The sequence below is a fragment of the Macaca thibetana genome, chromosome 11 (genome assembly GCF_024542745.1).
Source record: "Macaca thibetana thibetana isolate TM-01 chromosome 11, ASM2454274v1, whole genome shotgun sequence".
Classification (NCBI taxonomy): Eukaryota; Metazoa; Chordata; class Mammalia; order Primates; family Cercopithecidae; genus Macaca; species Macaca thibetana.
Genome location: NC_065588.1, coordinates 19,945,404 through 19,961,502, shown reverse-complemented (window position 1 = coordinate 19,961,502; position 16,099 = coordinate 19,945,404). Strand labels below are relative to the sequence as shown.

Sequence of the window (16,099 nt, the reverse complement as noted above, 5' to 3'; positions counted from 1 at the left end):
CTCAGTGGTGTTTTGGAGGACTGGAGAGATGAAGGAATGGGAATTGGAGGTAAATTACTTGTGCTGTAAATTTAAGTTAGTACATGTGGCATCTACTCCTTACAAAATTTTAACTGATTTTCAAATTTGTAAATCTATGTACTTTAAATTGTTAATATAATCTATAGCATGGAACCATAGGATCATATGTCAAAATTTGGCTCCAAATGTGCCTTTCAAGAAATCTTTTCTCCTCAGATCATTCTGCAGCTCTTCCATCGGTGCCCGTTTACACTATATTTTGTATAGTGTGACAGTTGTATTGTCGGGGTTAAACCCTGAGACTCAATCCAATTGTACTAATAGGCTGACCCTAAAATTTATAAGATGTGTGATCCTAGATTTTCTTAATGAAAAATCCCTTCAAAGCCCTTATCACAGTTCCCGGCACAGGAAAAGCAGACAGTAAATGTGAGGCACTATTATTTCTAGCTTGTTTGAAATTTTTTTGTTTCATGTACATACATTTGGCCCCAAGAAATGTCTACTGAATAACTCTCCTCATAAATAAACTTCAATGCATGGGCATAGCATAATCATACTTGAGTATCTTCACTTACAAATGATCAAATGTCTAAAATTCAGAGCATTCTTTTCATAGTGTTTCAGAAATCTGGAGCATTTTTAAAATATTGTGTAGGTTTAGTAAGATCAGATTTGAGGGTTATACTGACTATAGCAACGTGTGCCTAATTCCATGAACTTTAATATCTGACATGCAGAGATTCAAATCGAGTCACTCATGTGCCTCTTACCCTCAAACATCGAAAATCTCCCTCCAAATAAGAGATAAGAAATTGAGGGATAACTTCTGTATAACCATTTTAAGGCTAGAAGGCACAAGAATAGAAGACGATGAAGTAGAAACATTATGATAAATTGTCAGTACTCTAGCCAGACTCCATACCAGGCCATCTCTTCCCTAGAGGGTCAGAAGAGGGGATTCAGCCATGTCTGTAGAGGTGTGTGTTTGAGAACCAAATGCAGAGAAATATCTCCCTCTCCGATATTGAAGCTCGGGACCCTAGTTCATCTGTGGTTCGTGATGGATCCTGAGATATCTGACAAAGTCAACATGAGATGCTCCTAAAGTTAGAAGGCTTTATGGCTGACTTCTTGAGGGATTTGGAGGCATTGTTCCGTGATTCTACAGCTGTGTAGTTGACAATCCTTGAAGTGTGAACGTTAGCAACTGCAGAGACAACAGAATCAGCAATGATTCAGGGCTCCTTATCTTAAAGAAAGCCTCCTACCATTCGTACCTTTTTTTTTTTTTTTTTGCTTTTCAAACTAATACTTGATACCTAAGCTTCCTGAAGGCTTAACAGAATCCTTGACTTATATATAAATATATGTTGTTTAACAATCCTGCATTGCAATATGTATGTGACAGCACTATACAAAAAATAATGTCTTTGCTATTCACCATGGTTCTAATGAAAATAAAGTCAGACTTGATACTGATAAAACATTGAGTTATACAAACAGGTTGTTCTTGTTCATGGACATGGTGATTTTGGAGGAAGAAAGGGGCTTTTTCTTCAACAACACATTTTGCAGTCACTAATATATTATTTCATTTAATCTAGTTGCTTCCCTAAGGCTTACCACAACATTCCTTAAAATCTGTGATAATTGTCAAAGTAATTTAGGTTTAACAGGAGTTATCTCTGGCAAAGTTTGGGGTGAAGCAATGAGGGTTAAGGTACAAATAACTTCCTAAAAATATCACCTGCAATAGCATTCAGATGGTATTCTTTATTATCTCTCCACCTACTTCTTTAAACATTAACTCAAAAGACTTTCTTGCTCATTTTCTTATATTTTTCTTTGAAGGGAGCAAAGTTGTGGCATGCTCTAAAGATATGTTATCATTGGTACACAGGCAATTTTTATTAAACAAAAGTGGTGCTGGAATTTTAAAATTATAATTAATATATGCTGAAGCAGAAGGAATGAATAGCCTTCCCATTATGAATCACCCAAACTCTCTCTCTAGGTATTCTCTTCATATAAAGTTGAAATGAAAATCTTTTAGGTCCTTGCAGTTGGTTTTTTTAATAAATTATTCAAAAAGCTGTATCAAATGTGATTTTTTAGGAATAGTGTGCTGGTTTATCAACCAGCTATTATTTGTAGTCTTTGCCCCTCTTTATAAATAATTCCACCATGGCAGATTTCAAGCTACAACATGATGCCGCCAACATGCTGTTGGGGAGAGAGAGTCACCCAATCAGTTCTCATGAGCGGGTATGAACCCATCGGGGCTGAATTAGAAGAGGAAGCACAACTCCAAGTTTCAGCTGTTCTACCACCACGTGGAGAAATGGGCAGGCATGTCAGAAATAACCTTTTTCTTCTGCCTTACAAACCTGACAAGCTTTGCTCACTGTGATATTTTCTAGGAGTTTACAGTTATCTCAGGTCCTAGTCTAGGAGATACATCAAAAACAACTAAAAAAAGGTTGTTGGGTTGGGGGAGGGACTCACTTGTCTAGACGATGCCTTAATAGCCCTGATTAGTATGATTATTGACTAGAATAAAGCACCTAGCATAAATTAACCTAGGGAATTGTCAAGGATCCCTAAGGAGTAAGTAGGCAGTAAGTGTGGATTCTATTTTATAGGAAATTAAGGGTTTCTGAGAAGATAAGAAATCAAGTTTGGCTACAGAACATTAAACAGCAACAAACATTTTTGGCTGCATAGTAGAAGAGGCCTGCTCCTCTGGGGGGGGGGCGGAAAAACGCTGCTCTTTATTCCCCCCATGTACTCCAGTCTTTGTACTTTTAACAGTTGTTCCACTTAAAAGCAACCTACTTTCTACCCAGCAAGAGCTCAGGGACCTGGTTAGGATCAACACTTAGAAGCAGCAGCTTCTGTGAATTTGGATCTTCCTTTCACCTCCTCCTGTATTGTCACTCATCATAAAAACATATTGCTAGAATAAAGTGTAACCTTATGAAATAGGCCACATTATTGAGAAATTAAAATTTGTTCTATCCTTCCTGAAAACTCACTGTCCAAAAAAAAAGAGAGAGAGAGATTTTTTTTTTCTTCTCTCAGACTTCTTTTTGTGTTCAGAATTCCCCAGGAGAAGAGGAACCATTTTTGGCTTCAGACCCGTTGGAACAAATTAAGCAACAGAGTCCCAAAGGGCCTGGAGGGTTTTGCCCCACTAGACCCTGAAATGAGCTGGATATCCAGAGACTGGAAGCTTGGGGTGGTGGACTCTGGAGCAGTGGTGGTACGTTGGGAGTAGAAGACACGCTGATCCTTCACAGCACCTAAGAAGTAGCAGAGCTTTTGTGTGAGTATCTAGAATTCTGCACAGCTTGAAGGTTCTGGGTCAATGCCCCATGGAGGCGGTGAATGGTAAAGGGGAAATGCCTCCAAAGGACCACACAAGCTTAAACAACAAACATCTCAGCGACTATCAACAAAGGCAGAGAATAGAGGCCCTGGTCCAATTTTCCTGGTTCATTTAAGCCCCTTGGGTCTTTTCCCATTCTGAGTGAAGTAGGGAAGTTCTCCTTAAAAAACAAACAAAAAAAAAAAATTGGAATTTGGATGTACGGCTAGCCTGCTAGCCAGGCAAATGGAATAATCCATATTTAATTTGATTCATAACAATAAAGAAATGAGATGCTTTTTGTATACTGATATTCTTGAACACCAACTGGATACCCTATCCTACTAATCCCATACTGCTTATGAATATTCCCTGGTTCCACAAATATCTGCACTGCAAATGAAGTAACTACTCAGTTAACTAATTCAGGGATTGGACATTTTATACCTGCAACATGTAGATTACCCTAGTCTTGGTATGCCCCTTTTTTATTAAATTAAATTTTATTTAAAATGTATGCATCCCTCTTTAAATTTGTAATTACCATGAAAAAAGATTCCTACCATATGTTTTTTGCCTGATTTGGATATTTAGATATATCTGAGGGGCATTTCTGAATTCTTAGCTGCTTTGTGCAGAAGTTTTATGAAAAAAAGCAAAAGCAGAAGAAGCATGACAAATGTATTGATCTCCACCAATAAGTCAAGTGGCCAAAGCTCCCTTGCCTTCCATGCCATCAGAGAATAACAGAGCACGATGCAATTATAAAGCAGAAGGTTCTTGTGCAGCTTTGCTCTGCAGATACTAAGTCCTGTTTTCTGCTTTTAACCAAAAGCAGGTATTTCTACCTTCAAATTGGACAAGTCATTTCACTTCTGTGGGCCTTGGTTTCCTCACCCAAAAGTTTGCATGTTCAACTAAATGATCTCCAAGGCTCTTTATAGCACTAAAATCCTGATTTCAATATATTATATGAAATCCCAGAAACAAAGGACAAGAGGAGCATTGTTCTCATTCTATTGTTCATCCAGCTGGATTTATCAGATTAAGATTCTGAGTTTATAAATAAGAAAGAAAAGACACTGATACAATATAGAACGCATTTGCAGGAATAGCAATTTTCATCCATATGGATCTTAACTATTTCACGTGCTAACAAATAATTGAACAGACTATAGAAATGGTTTTGTCCATTCATCCACTTTTCTCTATAAACATAAAAATAACCTTATTGCTTTGCTATAAAACTTTGTTTGAATAAAAATAGGAAAATGCAATTCTCAACAGTTTCTGAGATCTAGTTATGAGAGAAGTTGCCACAACCCCAAACATCTCTTTAAATGAGGACAAAGGTAAGAGTGCCATCTGCTGGCGTAAATTGTCTAATTGTGTCTTTACAACTTCATACAATAAAATACTTGTAAAACTTATCTACATTCTGCTTTGATGAAAACCCTGAGCTTTTCAATAACTTGATGTGTGGAGCTTAAAAAAAGTAATCATTTTTCCAAGTGTCCAAAATACACAAAGCATATAAGTATACCAAAATATTACTCTACAAACTAAATAAGTACTTACTTTAAATATATCCTACAATATTTACCATATCGAAAAGCTACAAATCTATTGGGTCCAAAGGTAAGTAGATAGTGTCTTTCTTTAAAAGCTTCTGAGAAAACTAGAATATGTGGAGTGTTTGTACAGCAGGAAATGGTGTCAATCATCAAAAGATCCCTCAGTTTAATAGCAGCCACCTAAATGGTAACTCTATAGACAGGGTTTAATTAAGGAAGAAATAACACACAGTTAACTTGGAAAATCATATATCAGATTTAAGCATAACTTCATGCCTCCACACTGACATCAATAGGCAGATGAAGGCCACAATGAAACGCTGACTCTCCTCTATGGGATGTTGTGGTATTAACTTCTGGGCTACTAAGAGCACTGTTATTCTTTTTAACCCTTTCTCCCCCCCAAAATCCCCTTCAGAGAAGATTCTCTTCCAACAGGATCCCCTATAGCAGTGGAGATGCTTAGAGAATGTTTCACACAAAACAAAAATCAATCATATTACTTATTCAAGTAAGTCCAAGGTAATCCCAGAAAAATTTGCTCCATTGCCTGAAATGTTGGATAACTGTATAGGGCAATTCTGAAAAGACATCTAAGGAGGAGTGTGAAACAACTGGAATATTTTTCACTCAAACAAAGTACTGGAAACTTTCCATGTATAAAGCATTTAACTAAAAAGAAAACAATTATTCTAAACAGATGAAGTCCAATATTACCAAGAACCCGAGAGGCAGACAAGCATAGCTCTTAAGGATCCTTGGCATTCCTATTAATTTTCTGTCTTATTTATAAAAACAGTCTCCTAACAATTCAGTGATTCTTGGCTTTAAAGGTGTTTTATTTTCTCACAATGATATACTGTGAAGTTGCATGGAAAAGACAATTATTAAAATATTAAAGTGTGGTGGTTCATGCCTGTAATCCCAGCACTTTGGGAGGCTAAGGCAGGTGGATCATGAGGTCAGGAGTTCAAGATCAGCCTAGCCAAGATGGTGAAACCCTGTCTCTAGTAAAATTACAAAAAAAAAAATAGCCAGGTGTGGTGGTGGGCACCTATAATCTCAGCTACTCAGGAGGCTGAGGCAGAGAATTGCTTAAACCCGGGAAGCAGAGGATGCAGTGAGCCGAGATCACGCCACTGCACTCCAGCCTAGGCGAAAGAGCAAAACTCCGTCTCAAAAAATAATAATATTATTATTATTAAAGCAAGTAACTAGTATACTGTGAACTTACGCATAGGCAAAGACAAGATCTATATGGAAAATAAGAATATGCTTTACTATTCTTTTGTTCAAAGTTGATATCAATTCTGTTGTTTCCTCTATGTATGAACATGAATGACTAATGAGTAAGCCACCCTATACATTACTTGTGGCCTGTATGTTGAATTAAAGCTGTTTCGTGATAAAAGGGCTGTTTCAGTTAGTATTGGTGCTGTATCTTCGTACCTTTTCCATTTCTGTGTCCCAGGATGTGTGAACGCAGTTGCCTGAAACTCACATGCTACTTCTGATCTGAGAGCGTATTTAGATCATTCTGTGTGACTCCACCAATATTGCAAAAGTCCTAATAACAGAGCTTCAAAATCACACCCACAAGAATGCAGGAAACCAGTGAGTTTACAAGTCAATGACACTAGACAACTTGGAGGAAATTAGTTCACATAAAACGTGTCACTCTTCATATTTTCTCAGCATTGAAAAACAAGGCAGGTCAACTGCATTAATGACATTCAGACCAACGAGAGTAATTTATATTTGTATTACACTCCATAATATTATTTCATTTCCCCATATATTATTTTTCCATGTATTAGTTCACCAGGATACCCTTTGAAAGGCAGACCATTTTACAAACCACTTGACATCATTCATTCAATTTTTTACAGTCAGAAAACGGCTACTGGGTTTCTCCACTTGAATAATGTTCACTGTAGGACTACAAATCCAGTAGAGTTTGTCAATGAGATACTAGTAAACACTAAACCATAAACCAGAGGTTGGCATAATCCAGTGAAACACAATGCTGCTGTGTGGTAGAACTACCACATTCTCTGCTGATGAAATTCATCAGTCATCCACATGGCTAATGCTGCCACAGATAGCAAGAGATGACTACAGATAGGTGCCAAAAACAGATGTTTCCTTCTAGACTGAGGGATGCCAGTGAGAGTTAAGACAATGAAATGACAGAATAAAACTTGCTTCTTGAATATATCAAACTGATATCAGTACAAAATACATTTTATATTGTCTATTCATCAAGATCCCACAGTTAGCAGCAGAGTTACTAGCTAGAACCCAATTCTTCTAACATTGAGTACAGAAATTAGGGTTGCACAGTAACATCCAAACTGAGAGCCAAATCAAGAACACAATCCCATTCACAATAGTCACAAAAAAATAAAATACCTAGGAATACAGCTAACTAGGGAGGTAAAAGATCCCTACAATGAGAATTACAAAACTCTGCTGAAAATCAGAGATAACACAAACAAATGGAAAAACATTCCATGCTCATGGATAGGAAGAATCGATATTGTTAAGATGGCCATACTATCCAAAGCAATTTACAGATTCAACGCTATTCCTATGAAACTACCAATGTCATTTTTCACAGAATTAGAAAAAATTATTCTGAAATTCATATGGAACTAAAAAAAGAGCCTGAATAGTCAAAGCAATCCTAAACAAAAAGAATAAAGCCATAGGCATTACACTATCTGCCTTGAAACTATCAGGATACAGTAAGCAAAATAGCATGGTAGTTGTACAAAAACAGATACACAGACCAAAGGAACAGGTTAGAGAACCCAGAAATAAAGCAATACACCTAAAACCACATGATGTTTAACAAAGCTGACAACAACAAGCAATGAGGAAATAATTCCCTGTTTAATATATGGTGCTGTAATAACTAGATAACCATAGGCAGAAAATTGAAACAAGACCACTACCTTTGACTACGTACAAAAAATCAACTGAAGATGGATTAAAAACTTAAATGTAAAACCAAAATTATAAAAATCCTAGAAGAAAACCTAGGAAATACCATTCTGGACATAGGCCCTGGAAAAGATTGCATAACAAAGACTCCAAAAGCAATTGCAGCAAAAACGAAAATTGACAAGTGGCACCTAATTAAACTAAAGAGCTTCTGGACAGCAAAAGAAACTATCAACAGAGTAAACAGACAACCTACAGAATAGGAGAAAATATTTGCAAACTATGCATCTGACAAATGTCTAATATCCAGCATCTATAAGAACTTAAACAACTCAACAAGCAAAAAACAATGAACCTCATTTTTAAAATGAACTAGACATACTTCTCAAAAGATGACATACATACAGCAAACAATCATATGAAGAAACTCTCAACATCACTGTCAGAGAAATGCAAATCACAATGAGATACCGTCTCACACCAGGCAGAAGGCTATTATTAAAAAGACAAAAAGTAACAGATGCTGGCAAGGTTGCAGAGAAAAGTGAACACTTACACACTGCTGATGGGAATGAGAATTTGTTCAGCCACTGTGAAAAAGCAGTGTGGAGATTTCTCAAATAACTTGAAACAGAATTTCAACCCAGTAATCCCATTACTAAGGATATATTCAAAGGAATATAAATCTTTCTACCAAAAAGACACATGCACACATATGTTTATTGCAGCATTATTCATAATAGCAAAGAAATGGAATCAACCTAGATGCCCATCAGCAGTGGACTGGATAAAGAAAATGTGGTACATATACACCATGGTATATCATGCAGCCATAAAAAATAACAAAATCATCTCTTTTACAGCAACATGGATGCAACTGGAGGCTGTTTTTCTAAGCAAGTTAACGCAGGAACAGAAAATCGAACACCACGTGTTCTCCCTTATAAGGGCAAGCTAAACATTCAGTACACATGGAAACAATAGACACTGCAGCCTACTTGGTGGTGGTGGGTGGGAGGAGGGTGAGGATTTAAAAACTGCTTATCGAGTATTATGCTCATTACCTGGGTGACAAAATAGTCTGTACACCAAACCTCAGCAACAAACAATTTACCCATGTAACAAACATGCACATGTACCCCCCACACACACCTAAAAGTTGGAAAGAATAAATAAATAAAAATAAATTGGGGTTCCAGATGGAAACAATGTGAAAGAAAACAGGATGACTCACCTGTAAATGGTAAAAATAAAAATATATATGGCCAATAAATTAGTAAAGAATAAATTTAAACAAAAGTGAAGTACTATATATAATTTACCAGTCTAGCATTGTTGTTGATAATTTAATTATTGAGAACATGAGGAAACAGACTACTCACATAAGCAGCTGGTAGGAAAATAGAGTGATCCAACATTTAGATAGAGATGTAGAAATAGAACTAGACATAGAGACATATATTCTTAAAAATATACAAATATTCATACCATTTCACTCAGCAATCATATTTCCAGGATGAACACAGAAGTATTCATAAGGTTGTTTATCTTAGTTACAGACAAAAAACAAATGTCTACTTACACTGAATTGATAAAATGAAAATAAATTTTTGTCTCTCGATACAATGGAATTTCATGAAGCCAAGATAATTATGTTTATTAATAGAAGTATGGTTTATTGGTTGAGAAAATGCCTTTGATACACTGTTCAGTGAAAAGAAAAGGTAGGTGATAAGTGTGATCCCAATTAAGTCAATATTTGTGAAAATGCATATTTAGCAAGTATACAGTAACTAACAGAGAAAAAGACATGGAAGAAAATGTAATACAATAATAGTTTTCTTTGGAATAGAAATTACTGACTTTTTCATCATACACTTTTCTATATTTTCTGTTGTGAATACACATTCTTTTTATCAGAAAAATAGTTTTACTTAAACACAATGCAAGATGAGTCATTTGAGAATAAAGTAGAACTTATGTTTTGAGAGGATCAAAGGCTGCAGTACTTTCAGGCACCTCAGTTAAACAGGGATTAGTACTTGGGCAATTCATCTGGCTCTCAGTTTCCTGAACATTTAGCCAAAAATGGAGTAACAACTTCCGTTTCTGTCTGCAGAAAACATATTGAGTTACTTACATGTTTTTTTCCCAAGAACTATAGTCAAACAAGAATTATTTGAATCCTTATATAAAAGATCTCATGAAATATATTGAGCTATCACTTCGACAGTGGTCTTAAAAATAGGTCAATTTCAGCCAGGCATGGTGGCTCACACTTGTAATCCTAGTATTTTGGGAGGCCGAGGTGGGAGGATTGCTTGGCCCCAAGGAGTTGGAGACCAGCCTAGGCAACATGGCAAAATCTCGTTTCTACAGAAACATACAAAATTATCTGGGTGGCATGCACCTGTGGTCCCAGCTATTTGGTGGGAGGATGGGTTGAGCCCAGGAGGTTGAGCTTGATCACACCACTGAACTCCAGCCTGGGCAACAGAGCAATACGCTGTCTTTAAAAAAAAAAAAAGTCAATTTCTTTTGGCATCTTTTAGGCATTGACCCTGTAATAAATCATATTCCACTACATGAAATTAAGTATAAATACAATGTTATATGAGATCACTGTAATATACGGCAATAGATGGGTCCTTGTAACATGCATTTGGGTAACAAGTATTTTTAATAAAATCATAATTATCTAATACTACTCTATTCTGAAAGAATCATTTTGGTTGTAACAAAGGCTTAGTTCGAAGCAGAATGTTCCCTTTTACTCAAAGGGTATATTTTAATATCTGAATATCTTAGATTAAAACAAGCACTTCCATTATTTCCCAAAGGAATTACAATGGGTTATCTACGTATTTTTGTGTGTGCTACACATTGGCATTTATAACATGCTTTGATTCACATCAAAACCCATTTGCTTTAAATTTGAAAAAGACCTTATAGAAAGCATCCAGCTGCATTCTTATAAATAGCATAAAAATTCCCTAAAAGGGAGGATTAAGTTGATCATGTCAACTTTATCCTAGCCTTACATACAATAACCATTTCATTAATCGCACAAAGTCAAAACAGAACCAAAGAATGGGTCTTTCTCTTAACCAGTCTAGATATGTCAACCTCTCCTTTGCCTAAATGCTAGTATACAATGTAGTGAACACTCACTTGGCCTTGCTTCCAGTCCATGGACAATTCACTCTCTCATCTATATTTCTCACTATGATACCCTTTCAGTATGTTTAGGAAGAACCTTGCTGGTACCTATGATACCTGTCTCAGAAAAGTTATGAGCATACCCCAGACATCCCTGTTCACATTGATGTTAACTTTTTTCAGATAAAGTTCACTCTGTTGCCCAGGCTGGAGTGTAGTAGCATGATCACCCCTCACGCTGAGAAAATCCTCCCACCTCAGCCTCCCAAGTAGCTGAGACCACAGGCACATACCACCACGCCCAGCTAATTTTTCAAATTTATTTTTTGTAGAAACAAGGTCTCACTATGTTGCCCAGGTTGGTCCTGAACTCCTGGGCTCAAGCAATCTGCCCAACCAGGCCTCCCAAAGTGCTGGGATTACAGGCATGAGCCACCACACCTAGAAGATACTCCTATTTTATTCAGCAAATGTCTTAATATCTTGCCATGTACCAGCACTAAACCCTATATAAAGCAGACTAGAAATACGAGGCAATATGTAGAATAGTGTTACAATTGCTACGATAGCATTAGGTACATGGTTCAACCAAGAGCAAGGGAGAAAACTGTCAAATTTACCAAATACGGGTAGCAAGTTTACTATTGTAAAATACGTATTCATATTTATCCTTCAATGACCTTGAAAGTGTTTTTCATTTTAATATATTGTGATTGAGGGATCAAGTGAATAGTCCAACCATTTTTCTAGCCTTGATTCTCCTTTTACTCCAGCATTTTTTGATATAACATAAAATACAGAACAGACATTCTTATTATGGTGTTTATGTTTAACTAACATGAAATAGCATTAATTAAATGACTGGTATACAAAGCTATCATACCCTTCCTTTATGCCACTTTGGGGGGCGGTCTTGTGAATATTTGTCATGTTTGTGGCAATCCACCATCTTTTAAACACTCTTCTTATGTTGCAACATTTTTGCACATTCTCATTCCTGTCCCTTCAATGAAGAAACCAGAACCGCAGTCTTATTTGCAGCTGTATAAAAGTATGTAATGCACCCACACCCAGGACTTCAGTCTGGAAGTTAGTGACGTTACAAAGCACATGTACTCTCTCTTTCACAGCAACAGAAGTATCTGGGTTTTCAAGATCAGCAGCCCCAGAATTTTGCACTCCAGGCCCCAGTACTATCAGTGGAATTTGCAGTGTCTAGGACAAAATGCAATGTCTGTGCTAAGTGGCAGCAGCATTGGTGTCTGCTGGAGTAGCCACCAAGGTCTGGTTTGGGCACTGTTTCTGGCTTGGTAGTGGCTGAGTCAGATACCCTAAATCTATTGGCAATTCTTTAATGCCAAAGATGTGTATATTTTTAAATTTTATTTACCTTTTTATAATAAAGATTTTTTTTAACTTTCATTTTAGGTTCAGGGGTGCATGTTCAGGTTTGTTATATAAGTAAATTCATGTTACAAAGGTTTTGTTATACAGATTATTTCATCACCCAGATAGTAAGTCTAGTATCCAACAGTTATTTTTTCTGTGCCTCTCCCTCCTCCCACCCTCCCCACTCAAGTAGGCCCCAGTGTCTGCTGTTCTCTTCTTTGCGTTCATGGGTTCTCATCATTTAGCTCCCACTTATAAGTGAGAACATATAATATTTAGTTTTCTGTTCCTGCATTAGTTTGCTAAGGATAATAGCCTCCAACTCCATCCACCTTCCCACAAAAGACATGAATTTGTTCTTTTTTATGGCTGCATAGTATTCCATGGTGTATATGTACCACATTTTCTGTATCCAGTCTGTCACCAATGGGCATTTAAGTCAATTCCATGTCTTTGCTATTGTGAACAGTGCTGAAATGAACATTCACATGCATGTATCTTTGTCATAGAAGGATTTATATTCCTTTGGGTATATACACCCAGTAATGGTGATGGCAGCAGTGGACTGTCTGTGGCTGCCACCACACCAGCTGTAGCAGGGAAGCATGGTCAGGGATGCATGTTCCATGCAGCTACCAGGAACCAGAGAAAACAGGGAGCCTTGCCCCTTCTGAGTTGGGGAGGGAGCTCCCCAGGTACACTGCAGCCACCCAAGCTGTGGCTGTGGACCCTGACATCCCTGTGTTCTCAGGGCCCAGGAGCAGGCGGGAGGCCTACCCTTCTGGGCTCAGCTGTAGCCACCGAAGTCGTGGCTGTATATCCAGGCCTCCCTCTCCACGTAGCAGGCAGAAGCCCTGCCCTCCCCGGTGTAACTGCAGCTGCCTAAGTTGTGGCAGTGGACCTAGGCCTCCCTGTGCTCTTGGCGGGGGCAGAAGCAGGCAGGAGCCTCATGCTTCCATGTGCAGCTGCAGCTACCCAAGTTGTGGCTGCAGACCCAAGCCTCCCACACCATGGAGGAAACAGGAGCCCCACACCCCCAAGGCTTGGCTGCAGTCACCCAAATGGCAGCTGTGAACCCAGGCCTCCCTGTGCTCTTGGGGCCCAGGAAGACCCACCCTGCCCTTGCAGGCTCAGAAGTGCCTTCTCCCACTGCCTGGCTTCTCCCTACTGTTGGCACCCACTCTGATCTTGGAGCAAAGTCAGGACTGAGCCCAGGCACTGTCACAGCCTAGCAAGATGTGCACATGCTCAGGGCAGTTCTGACTCACCAGCTCCCTGCTGCCTTGTCCCGCTCCAGACTTTGGGCACTGACAATCATAGGAGGGAAGCCGAAGTGGGGGCTGAGGGCAGCTCAGCACTGGCCTGTAGGCCTCCCTTGGCACAAAGATCCTGGGCACCATGAAAAGCAGTGGGAGAAAGACAGGCTCCTGGGCAGAAGGAAGTGGGTACCCAGTGAGGCTCCACCTTCAGGCCAGGGTTGGGCCTGAAGGCTGGGAGCTGGGCTGCTAGTCTCACAGACCAGAGTAGAAACTTGTGGTGTCTTTTCCAGGTCTGCCCATGCCCGCCCATGGACCAATCAGTACTCACTTCTTCCCCTTTGAGGCCCATAAAAGCCCTGGGCTCAGCCAGAGGTGAGCAAATGTGGGGACAACCAGCTGCAGAGAGGAGCCACCCAGTCCAGGGCCTCCTCTCTGCTGACAGCTGCAGATGTCAGGCAACCTGCCTGTAGAAAGGAGCAACCCACTCCAGGGCCTCCTCTCTGCTGAGAGCTTCAGAGACGATGGGACAACCTGCCTGCTGGGATGAGCTTCCCACTACAAGGTCTACCCTCTGCTAAGAGCTAAATGCTCATTGGGCCACCCTGACTATGGAAAGGAGCTACTCACTGCTGGTCTCCTCTGAGCTGTTCTATTGCTCAACAGAGCTCCTCTTCATCTTGTTCACCCTCCACTTATCTGTGTACCTCATTCTTCCGGGTCACAGGACAAGAACTCAGGACCTCTCAAATAGTGGGGATAAAAGGGCTATAACACAAACAAAGCTGAAACATGCCCCTTGCTTACCATGTCATGGGTGAAGAGAAGGAGAGAAGAGCTGCGGCCCTTCAGGGAGCCCAGACCTGAGAGCTCCCTGAGCCAGGGCTGTGACTCTCTCTTTAGGGCCCTGTGGTTCCTGGCATCGCCAAGCTTCCAGGTGCCACCATGTTCCCAGTGTCAGCTGTGGAAGTTGCTTGCAGTGCACCTGGTCCAGTAACAGCCTCGCAGAGAGCTGGAGCTGCCCATGCCAGCACCTGGAGTCACCCACCCCACTGCAGCAGCTGGTATGTCTGACTGCACAGTGACCAAAACCCATGCTCACTCACAAACCCCTCACTGCTCCACACCTGGCTTGCCCTTGACAGGGATGGGATCGAGGCCAGTAGCATGAGCCAAGCGCAGCCTGCCAGGCTGAGTGGACAGAACAAGCCCAGTGGGCTCAACAAAACTCAGGCAAAGGCACCACCAGCCACAGAGGTTTCTGGCCAGAAAAGCAGCACCCCAAAGATCCCATGACAATGGGATTGCTGGGTCAAATGGTAGTTCCATTTTTAGCTCTTTGAGGTATCACCATACTGCTTTCTACAATGGCTGAACTAATTTACACTCCCACCAACAGTGTATAAGTGTTCCTTTTTCTCCACATCCATATTTTTTTATTTTTTATTAATAGCCATTCTGACTGGCATGAGATGGAATCTCATTGCGGTTTTGATTTGCATTTCTCTAATGATCAGTGATGTGGAGCTTTTTCTCACATGCTCGTTGGCCACATGTAAGTCTTCTTTTGAAAAGTGTCTGTTCATGTCCTTTGCCCACTTTTTAAAAGGGTCGTTTTTCTCTTGCAAATTTAAGTTTCTTACAGATGCTAGATATTAGACCTTTGTTCAAAGCATAGTTTGCAAATTTTCTCCCATTCTGTAGGTTGTCTGTTCACTCTGCTGACAGTTTCATTTTAACTTTTAAAAATTATGTAACAGTATACACAGGGAAAGCACAAACACAGTCCACCCCGCACCCCCCAGCCCATGACCACAAATTACGTAGTCAAGTTTCTTGCATTTGGGAAAATCACAAGGGCCAGCACACCCAGCGTGCAATAGGTGAGCCTTACTCTGGGAAAACCACCTTTGGGATCACAGTATCTCCCCTGCTAGGTAAGTAAGGTAGTTTCCTTTGCTGTACAGAAGCTCTTAAGTTTAATTAGATCCAATTTTTCAATTTTCACTTTTGTTATAATTGCTTTTGGCATTTTTGTTATGAAATCTCTGTCCGTTCCTATGTCCAGGATGGTATTGCCTAGGTTGTCTCCCGGGGTTTTTATAGTTTTAGGTTTTACATTTAAGTCTTTAACCCTCTTGAGATGATTCTGTATATGGTGTAAGGAAGGGGTCCAGCTTCAATCTTCTACATATGACTAGCCAGTTATCCCGGCACCATTTATTGACTAGGGAGTCTTTTTCCCATTGCTTATTTTTGCCAGCTTTGTTGAAAATCAAATGGTCGTAGGTGTGTGGCCTTATTTTTTGACTCTCTATTCTGTTCCACTGGTCTATGTGCCTGTTTTTGTACCACTAGCATGCTATTTTGGTTGCTGCATAGCT

The 16,099-nt window shown here is 39.5% G+C and overlaps 1 pseudogene; it reads right to left on the bottom strand.

The window, feature by feature from the left end:
• Nucleotides 1–15,480: 15,480 nt before the first annotated feature.
• LOC126931942 (uncharacterized) lies at nt 15,481–15,660 on the bottom strand (annotated as a pseudogene).
• Between the last annotated feature and the right edge of the window lie 439 nt (nt 15,661–16,099).